An 11,115-nucleotide genomic window follows, 5' to 3' on the forward strand; every position below is an offset into this window, starting at 1 on the left:
AATATCATAAATATTTATTTTTATTAAACTTAGTTACACTTTTATTGTGGATGGTAAGATTACCATCGTGAAGAAGTTGTGTTCAACTTCATTTCGGACAAAACCCAACAGTCTAATGCTATTTACTGCACAAACCGTTGTTGAAAGTCCAGTGCAATTTTTTACAACAAATACAAAACAAAGCTCATTTTTTTACATAACCCACTACTTAGAATTCAGCTGGTTTAATATCCCACTAAAGGAAAATGGATTCAATGCATCAAGCTCTACTGAAATTTCAAACATATAGAAGACTTACTGCGCAAAATTCATGGGTGTAAACCCCTTACTCAGAATTCAATCACAACAAAATCCTGTGATACCCACTTTCCAATGCAAAACTCAATACTCAAACATTCATTCAATGTGAAACCCAACAATCAAATATATGGACAGAACTTGGACCGGACTGCACAGAGGGCAGTCAAATTTTAAGTCACTGTTATAACTGGTGAATTTGTTGATTCTCCCACACTCCTAAATTGAATAGAATGAAGTGCCCACTAAGGAGTGTGGCGGTAGTTAATAGCATAGAACCTTGACAGAAATGCAGGAACATAGAAAAAATATTCGGTTTCTGAGATTGAAACAGTAGGAGGGTACTTACCATGCGACCGTCCTCCTTAGGTGTCCACTTTGAGCAACGATCGCACCAACTCCACCTCGTCTGTGCTCTGTGAACTGGTTTGTTAAGAATAAAATCAAGCATAGCATATTTTTTTAATGGATTATTTATTTATTTTTAAACTGCTTCAAAGAACCTTTCACAATTAATTTATAAATTGAACCAGGCTAAAGTTGACTGGGCTGCCCCGTGGAATAGTAAAGAGCTTGAACTATGTAAATGTTCAAAAAGTAGATACAATATCACCATGTACAGAAATTAAATTTTGGAAAGTTTCACCAAAAGAGGTAATTGTCAAAACACCACTATTACAAACATAAAAATAAAAGCAAAAACTTTACATATTTAAGGTTCTCCTTTCTTTATCATCTTTTTAGATGTCAAATACCCTATCCCATGCCACCATCAATGAATCAAGCCCTATTAGAGACACCCGCATCAAGGCATCCAATGCAACTAATGATAGCTTTGTTCTTCGGACATCCTTTATTATGTTTTGTCTTGAGAATCCTCTCTCACAAGCAACTGTACTTGCAGGAATAGTAAGTATCGCCTGCCATAATTTTTACATGTGAGGAAAATTTGTATGCAACCCTGCAATATAAAAAATCCTCCATGCATCTTTCATGGATGATCCCTCGCAATTAACAGGAAGAGTGTCAACAAATGGATGCAACTCTTTCAAACAAGCATCAAAATCAAATGTAGTTTTGTTTTCTTCACTTTGATAATAAGGATGTTGCAAGTGTTGAAAAATATTTTCGAGCCAATGCTTTGAATTTCATTCTCTGCCATGAACATCCTCTAAATAATGGCAAGGGTTAAACAATCTTGCTAAGTTGAAAAATGCAAGATCAGGGAATCTTGCGTTCAAATTCTCTACGAGAGCTTGAACATAATCTTTTGCAAGTTGTTTGCAACTTTCTATTGAACCCTCAATACACGGTTTCCATGATTGTTTTTGTATATCAATACAATCAACATATGCATGTGGAATTGCTACAAATCGTAATTCATGCTTGTGAACAAGCCCCTCCTTATCACAAATTTCTAGAAAGCCAAATTTAGAAGCATCTATAAATTTAGATAAATAACATGTGCCATCTGCAAATGTGTCGCTTCTTAAAAACCACCTTTTCAAAGTGTTTACCGTGACATCTATGGCTGCCCCTAAAGAGTTGACATCAATGTACTCTTCTTGGAATTGCTTGTTCAACTTGTTTAATTCACACATTATATCTGCAAGCATATGTAAACAAAATTGTACTGAAACAATTCTTGCCTTATCATACCATGAGCCTTTTCTTTCATTTTTCCACAATGTTAATATGGGAGGCATAAGTGCAACAAGTCTTTCAATGACTTGTCCCCTTGAAAGCCATCTAACTCCATGGATTTGAGCTTGAAGAGTTTCAAGTTGCATAAGTTCCTGTAGAGAAATAAGTTGGCTATTTCTTTTCGTAGAATTTTGCAGCCAAGAATATACCTTATTTGCTAATTTCTCAACAAATAATAATTCAGGTATTTTTTTTGAAACATCTGATGCAGCTAAGGCTTCACGATGAGCAATGCAATGAACACCTACAAGATTAGGTACATCTTTCTTCAAGAAAGTGATAAAACCATTTTCATTACCAACCATTGAAGAAGCGCCATCTGTGGAAACTCCTATCAATCTTTCTGTTGAAAGGCCCCTTGATGCCATTAAATGTTTGATTGCATCATAATTTGTTTTCCCTCTTCCATCGCAAACATTTATGAGCTTTAAAAACTGTTAAATTGGAGGACCCAATCCTTTTGAGTTTAAAAACGTGGCATAAACCACAAGTTGTTTTTCTAAACTACGGTCTGTACTTTCATCTAACATCAATGAAAAAAAGGGCTATCTAGCATTTTGGAAGTTTGTAGCTCTTCAAGGTACTGAGATATAGCAAAAAGGAATTCTTTTGCAGCGATGTGATTTGTATACGATGTGTACTCTTTGTTCTTTGGCATATTTGCCATGTGTAAAGACATTGTAAGAAAATAAAGAGATTCATATTTTGAAAGTGGTAGATCCTCTTGCACCATCCAATATACTAATTTCATAGTAGTGATGACTCTTTCTTTGTTCATATCATCAATGCATGCAATGTGTTCTGTAATAGACTTCGCCTTCTTCTCATTTCCACATATCCACTTTCCCTGTGAGAGTTTAAGAATGCTTGAATTAGCATGAACAATTATAGAACCATGTTGCAATGTAGAGCAACCAGTCCCAATTCCCCATGGCCCCATTGCCTTATGCATTTCACAATATATGCATTTCATAACTGTTTTTCCTTCATGCTTTGCCTCTCTCAACCACTTATACTTAGTTTTCCACTGATCACGAAACTCTCTTTTTACTTTCATTTTTCTTTTCTTTTGGGTGTTAGGTTCTCCGTGGTGAAATTCTTCATCACTTTTTTCATTATGCTCCAAGATATCATATTCTTCATTATGCCCCAAGACATCTAAATCTTCATTTAGATCAAAATCATGATCTTCTTTGTCAGGCAATGAAGCTTGTGATGTATTAGACCATCCAAAAAAAAATTTGATAGAAAGTTGATTCCCTTTTTTTGAAGACATTTTTGATATATAATACCTATATAATAAAAATAAAGTATTTAGTATATATGAATTTCATTTCATCAACTAAAACCATATTAAAAAAATAATCTTGCACTGGTATGCTGCTAAAAATCCCATACGCTAAAAATAAATCTAAATAAATCATTTAATAAAATTATAAAAATACATCTTTAACAAATTCAATTAACTAATCCAACAAATGAAATTTTACAACAAAAATCCAAAACTAAACAATATAACAGAGCTGTTATCAAATATGATATAACAAACTTTTACATGAATTGATATAAAAAACTTTTACATATACAATTTATTACAGTGAGAACGCTGGTGCGAGTTTATGTTGTTAAAAAAAGCTAACAACCATATTTAGAAAAGTCGTAAAACAAGGAAACACATATTAACAGAAAAAAATCCATAAAATAAGGAAACACAGATACGAGAAAAAACCACAAAAGCCATCATAACTTATTTTTATATTCATAAAATGTGACAAGCAACCTTCATAAAGTTGATTTTGAAAAAAAAAACCGAAACACTCTAAATATTTTTATTTACCCAAAAATAACTAGTAAAAGTAACACAATATCATTCATTCATATCATCATACTGAAGAGAGAGGCAGACTACCTTATATGGATGCCAATTTCGCTAATTAAATGATATAAATTTAGAAAAAAACGCGTTTAATATAGACCGTTGCTTTAACAGACGGTTACGATTAACGTGGAGTTCGCACAGAGATCGGATATGATCTGTTGTGACATAAATACAAGCACTTGTAACTTTCTGGTTTTGATATGGATACATCACCGAAACGCCAAAGTTCATCCAAGGTACCATGTAATTGATTCTGAATCCACTTTACTTGGCAATGAAAAGGGGACTGCGGTAACAATGAGTAAATCAAGAGGTGAAATATGGCAGGCCAGGCACGTCAGTGTTGCTAACGTCAGTGTTACTCATATTTCAAAAAAAAATATGGGAGTTGTCAATGGATGTATTATAAGTTGTCAATGTATTATAAGCTGTATGTATTATAAGAGTTTTGGAGTTTTTGGCGTTTAAACAATTTTTAGTCTAAGCTTTATTTTATTTTTTAATATATTTTTTTAACCTCAAAATGAGATATAAAATTCTTAAAATTCTTGTTATTTGAATAAATTTTTAATAAATTTTAAACAAATTTTACCGAATTATAAACAAATTCTACATAAATATGTAAAAACTCTATGGTAAGAGATAACATGGTATTCATCAACTTAAAAGTATGAATAGATAATAGAAATTCAAAATCCTTTCATGTAATCCCATATGTCATACTACTACTATTATTATTATTATATAAAATTGTAATTTAATTTCATAAATTAATTTAATCAATATATAAATAAATAAAATAAAAGTGTGAATAGATAACAAAAACTCAAACTTTTTTGACATAATCCCATATGCCATAGTTATGGTACATTATTTTATATATATATATATATATATATATATAATTGTAATTTATATAATTGTAATTTACTTTCATAGATTAATTTTATTAATTTAAAAATAAATAAAATAAATTGTGAATAAAATATAAGTCATGAGATTTTAGAAGATGAATTTTATTAGGGTTTTGGTCTATGTGTTTAGGATTTACAGACTCACCGAAGCACAGGTATCTTTGTGTTTAGGGAGGGAGTTTTCTATGTTAAAATCTATGCAAATGAAGAGTAAAAGGGGCTTATTTTTCCATATGGAGCCCAAACTTTGCCCAAAGGATTTCGGACAAGCATTATGCCCTAAGTTTTTAGAGGGCCTAATCCAGAATTCTTTGGGGCAGTTCTTAAAGGTGGATGAGGAAAGACTCACAAAAATAATTTTTACTTTTTCCAGGATGTGTAGAGGTGGATTTGTGGATGAGGAAAGACTCACAAATTTTTTATTTTTTTTTCTAACATTTACAAATCTTGTATCCTTAGGCAAAGAAATAACCCAAAAGAAAAGGAAAAAAAGACATACCCAAAAGCCAAAGGGTGGACAATTATTAGATCCCCATGACGCCAAACTAGACAAGGAAGAAAACCCATATAACACTACAAATATTATTCAACAAAATTACCAAGAAGTCATAGAGAAAATTTTGTATCCTTGGGCAAAGAAAGAACCCAAAAGAAAAAGAAAAAAGACATACCCAAGAAAAAGAAGGGTAGAAAAGTAGGGTAGAAAAGAAGGGTAGAAAAGTTTAATTTGCCCAAGGAATAAAATGGTGTTCAAAAACAACACAGGAATTATCAACTTACATCACCCAATATTAATATGGGGTTGTAAGACTTAACAAAAGACATTCGAAATCAAACGAGTCCAAAACCGCGAAGACATGATCTTGATCGAATATGGGAGCAACATATCAAGTCAATAATCTTCACGGGAATCATCCCAGAAAATAGGCCCATCACAGATTTTGCCATCATTGTGATTTTAACTAATTCAAAAATGGAGGAAGGCAACATCGCTAAAACCATTGCAATTCAAAAATGAAAGAAATATACTAGCAAAACAAAAGTAATGTTTTTTCAAATAACAACTTGAATAATGCAAGTTCTTTCTAAAAAATTCTACGCATCGTTTAGAACGACAAATAGCATCATCTCCGTAACAAGTTGAAGAATCTTGTTAGCATGCAACTTCCCTATGGCAGACAAAGAAAACCAGTAGATGCATATCAAATTCTTCTTTGGGATTTTGAAAACATGGTACGCATCAATGCTTACCTTCTGATTTGACAAAAGCACAAAATGTAATCCTGGAATGTTTTACTGAATTCCAAGACAAAACACTGGTAAACTAGATATCATAACGAAAATCAATGGTACAGAACCATAACAGCAAAGCAAAACCAATATTAAGGAGTACCTACACTTGTGATGCAAATTATAGATGTTGTTTCTTCTTATCCATCTCTCCTCTATCCCAGTTTTTACATGTAAATATTCATCGTCAGAAGACATGCATACCCCCATTCCATTTTCAAATGAAGATATCCATATTCGGGAGGATATACATAGCAGAACCCAACACAAAATCTTTCAGAAAAATAAAGAGAGTTCCCTACAGCTCCCACTGTTAAGAGCACACGGACGTTGGAACTCGTAATCAGAAAAAGCAAAACAAAAGAATGCAAAATACTTGATTCACAATGCACAGTCTACAAATCAACGGGGTGATGGCCGACATCGACTTTCGAAAGGCCTATCTACCATAACCCAATTCTCCCACCAATTTACACAGAGACAAGCAGTGAAGATGACTCTGAGTCACAACTTACAGGCTACAGCACATCACAGATTCACAACTTACAAGTGATGGGGATTTGGTGGTAAATTGACGATAAAACTTTAAACGATGGATTATTTCCCCGCAGGTCGCGACAGGACTCATTAATGGAATCTTGTACGTATTAAAATTTACAGGTGGTAAGTTGGTAACTGGTAAGCGGTAAACCCGAAGGGCCCAATGTGAATTGAATGACTGCAATTTTATCTGCCTGTGTTTCCTTTAAATTCAATAGCAAGCGATAACCCCGCCATGTTGACAGGCACATTTAGCACACCGCTGAAACCCGTTCGTCCAGCTTATATACTTGGATTTTACTGTTGTGTGACGGAAACGTTCCATATTTCGGAATGTCTGTGGCTTTATTTAACCAGACTTCACAACATGAACGTAGCTTTTGCTTTAAGAGGAGTAAATACCCTTTTGTTTAGCTCGCTAATGGTGATGAGCACGTGCGAAATATACACCTATATCTTGCAAGGTAGCGTATTCTACTCACCTTTCCTTTATCACCACCCCTGCCTGCCAATTATTTGTTAGCAACATGTATTTGGCGCTTTGATTGATTCAGGAGTATCAGAGCTTTGAGAAACTTAAGTTGCAGCGGAAATTTTGGTGATTTATAGGAAAAATTCAGTTTGCCCGCTATGTCGCCAAGTGCATCTATAGCTTTCGGGTTTGTACGCGTTCAGAACGACTCTGAATCAAGCGGACCATGCGTAAATTGCAGTACTAGTTTGCAATTCGGCCTTGGAAAACAACAAGCCAAGCCGAGATGTATGCTTTCTTTTCCAAACGCCTTGAATTTGTCTCGCAACTTTATTTTCAGATCGACTGGTGCAATATGCAGTCTTTCCTTAAATTTGTCTTTTATTCTTGTTTTAGCAGAATGTTTTGGCTGATTTCGTATTTATTTGGATGAATGTAACAGTGCAAGATCTGTCACGGATAAAACCGCAGATGATGCAAAAGGTGCTTTCGTCAATCAAGCTTTCGGATGACAAGCAAGGCGATTTGGCTCATGTCAATCATCGGGCCAAGGGACTTAGTGGACGCTCTGAGGCATCCAGTCATGCGGAATTCATGGAATTATTTCCCGTATGCACCGGTTTCAGTTCAAACAGTAGAGTTGCAGAAAGAAACATTATTATGCCCTTTGCAATCAGCCACACTGATCCGGTTTCGAGGTATTTTCATCTCCAGAAATTTGTAATTTGATATATTTACTAATTCTTGATAGTTGAGCGAGCTTAAATGTATGATAAGGTTAACTTTGTGTTTTGTGCACTATTTGAAGCAGATCGGTTCCAGCAAAAACCCCCGCGCAACAGTCCACAAGTCAATTTGTTATTTTTTATAGCGGAATGGTGAATTTTTACAATGTTCCCGCTGAGAAGGTATTATATTGATCTCAGCAACAAATTTTATACTTTCACAACAAATTTCGTATATATTTTTGACGAAACGTTTGCATCTTTAGTCCTCTTCGCGTTCTTTAATTTATTCGCAGGCTTATTTCGTCATTTTCGTGACAGGCAAAAGCCATTATTAAGCCATTATTAGGTTTGCCGGCTCTATAAGTTTGAGGAAGACAAGAAGACCTCAGATTAATATCAGCAAAATCCAACAGATATTGAAACCGCTGCATCATAACCCTGCATCGAACGTTGACAATGAAGATCAGCGTGAAAGACTTCCCGTAGGTAAGACGTGGATCGTAAAATATTTTATAGTGACAAATGTGGTTCATAACTTCATACTATTCTACAGAATGTAAAAAGTATAAAAAGGCTTTCAAGATTGAAAATTGTGTTTTTACATTGTTTTCAACTTTTTTCGCGCGCAGGCCTGGAAATTGTCCCGAAATTATCTGTGAAACACTTCCTCCAAAAACGAAAGGAGAGGTAAATAAACTCTATATCATTTTTAAAAAGTATGTATATTCAAAAGATTGAATAGAAAATCCAGCATTTAAATCAATTACGATAATTATATTTAGTGTAAATTTAGATGACTGAGTAGGCAAATCATGAGTACTAAAAAGATAAAAAAAAATTGGTACAGAATTAAGAGAGTGTCTCCTTACACCACGATGAAACCAGCGACATTGCCTTGGAAAGCCAGGAAAGATTCAGACAACCAGATCATCCTCTCGTTGGCTTGCTCATCACAGTGATTTTCAGATGTTGGTGGATGGTATGGACCCTTAATGGCATCACGCGGCATTTTCTAATCTTTTAACCAAATCGTTTTCATCCACATTAAATTGAGCGAACGAACGTTTTCTCTCGAGTACCACCGTGAGCAGAAGCAAGCACCGCCTCCATTCTCACATCGTTCGGGTTGTTAGCCTGGAGCTGCTGAGAAATTTCTTTATTCTTTCATTTATTGTAAAGAGATTATTCATAATTTTATCAAAATGAAAATAGATTATTCATAATTTTATAGAAAAAAAAAAAAAAGAGAAGTGTATCTCTTGAGGGATCTTATATGTGACGTGAAGAGTAGAAAGTTGGTAATGTACATCATGTACGTTGGCAATATGTTTACAAGTCCACGAGTATTTAGTTATTTTCTAACTATATAAATTTCATGGGAATCTCGGTAACGAAATTTGTTAAGTAATATAGATTGATTTGGTGATTTTTAATGAGGTAAAGTTGTCATCTAGTACAACTGCACTCACATTTTTATTTGGTTTAGAATTATGCAACATTAACATATAAGTCCAACTAATTTTTCAATTCGTTTATAATTATGTAATCCAAGTATTTCCTTAAGTATTTAATTTTCAATAAAATAGAGTTATCGTGGACAAAACTCCATGGTACGTTTATGAGCTTCGTATATAAATAAAATAATATCAAATTCCATATTATAAGTTGCAACATAATAACATTGTTATGCATAGAAATAAATTTCACGTACCTAACTCTTATAAATTATAAATTCCATGGGAATCTAACGAAATTTGTTATGTAATATAGATTGATGTGGTGAATTCTTTAATAAGGTGAAGTTGTCATCAACTACAACTCTACTCGCATTTTAATTTTGTTTATTATGCAACATTAATTTTTAAGTTCACTTCCCTTTTCAATTATGTAAAATTCAAGAAATCTAAGTATATATTTTATATTTTGGTTTATAATTATGTACCATTAAGTAGCAGAGTCTAAATAGCAACATGGCAGTTGCCACGCTATGATTGAGTCTAAATAGCAACAGGGCAGTTGCCACGCTATGACTACCCTTAACTTGATTTCACTGCCTTCATCCTAGTAGATGGGATGGAGTGCTGCCCAACCTCTTCTGAATATAAATCAAATCAGTAGAGTACGACACGGGTGAAACGAGAGACATTGAAGGAGGATTGCTCACCCAATAAGGACGAGTAATCCTTAGCAAGTAGTGGAGAAAGGCACGGATATGAGCCAGCTAGGACCGCTGCACTCCCTCAAGAAGAAGGATGGTTCTGATTATCTTTTCAATTCTTTTATAATTATGCCATATTAACGTAATCCAAGTATACATTTTTAAATAAAATAAAGTTATTATAAACCAATTTATCCATCTATTTTGAAAATAAAAAATATACAACATGGTTAAATTTATTTTTACTACGATTTATTATTAGAGAAATTAGACCAGAAACCAAAATGTAGACTACAAATCCAAGAGGCTACAACTCTAAGAAATTACATACATATTGTAATAGATAAGAGTATGACCAAAGTCATTAGAACATAAAGTATAACAAAAAAACAATTGAGTAACTAGGTTGTTGTAACCCTGGTGAAAGTATATAAGTGCTAAAAGAGACTTCATTAAAAAATGATGGAACTGTTGTAAGACACAAAGAAACCAATGCCAATCATATTGTAGTAGACACACCGATGGATGTTGTAAGGTCTTTAGGCGAGGCAACCCAATGGGGGGGTCAGAAGTATCTGAAGGAGCCTAGGTGGAGAGGTCTGAAAGAACCATGGAGTTGCATGGGGAGATTGATGGGGAGGAGGAGATGGTTGACTTGGGTCTAGAAAGCTTAAGCTTGTGTTTATGAGCATGCTAAGTTGGGTAAATTCTTAGCAAGTTTATTATTAGAGAGAAAAACATGGAGGATGACAGAGCTATTGGAAGATAAAAGAATGGCTTTGTTGTGAAGGAAATTCCCCAGGCACAAACTTTTGGGTAGCTTGTCAATAGAAGTGTTCGATAAAATTTTCTTGATGGTGGAGATGACTAACATAGAGTCTCCTTCCACCATGAGCCTAATGAAACCCTGCTGGTTGGCAATTTACAATCCCACTTCCTATGAGAATTCAACTACATTATTGGTGGGGTGGCCTAAAATGCCAACAACCACAAATAATAGATTGTTGTTGTCATCCCTAAGGATACCTCCATAACTTGTTTGTCTTGGGTTGACTTTGGATGCACTGTCGAATTTGTATTTGATAAAGCCGAGAAGAAAGGGGGCCCAAGTAAGGGGGGAGGGGGGGATGAGG

The 11,115-nt window shown here is 34.3% G+C and overlaps 1 pseudogene; it reads left to right on the plus strand.

Moving 5' to 3' along the window:
• Nucleotides 1-7,254: 7,254 nt before the first annotated feature.
• LOC149203106 (uncharacterized) lies at nt 7,255-8,783 on the plus strand (annotated as a pseudogene).
• Nucleotides 8,784-11,115: the final 2,332 nt, after the last annotated feature.

Source organism: Pinus tabuliformis, chromosome 2_1 (assembly GCF_031772625.1).
Source record: "Pinus tabuliformis cultivar Carrire ecotype Pingquan chromosome 2_1, CPIR1, whole genome shotgun sequence".
Lineage (NCBI taxonomy): Eukaryota > Viridiplantae > Streptophyta > Pinopsida > Pinales > Pinaceae > Pinus > Pinus tabuliformis.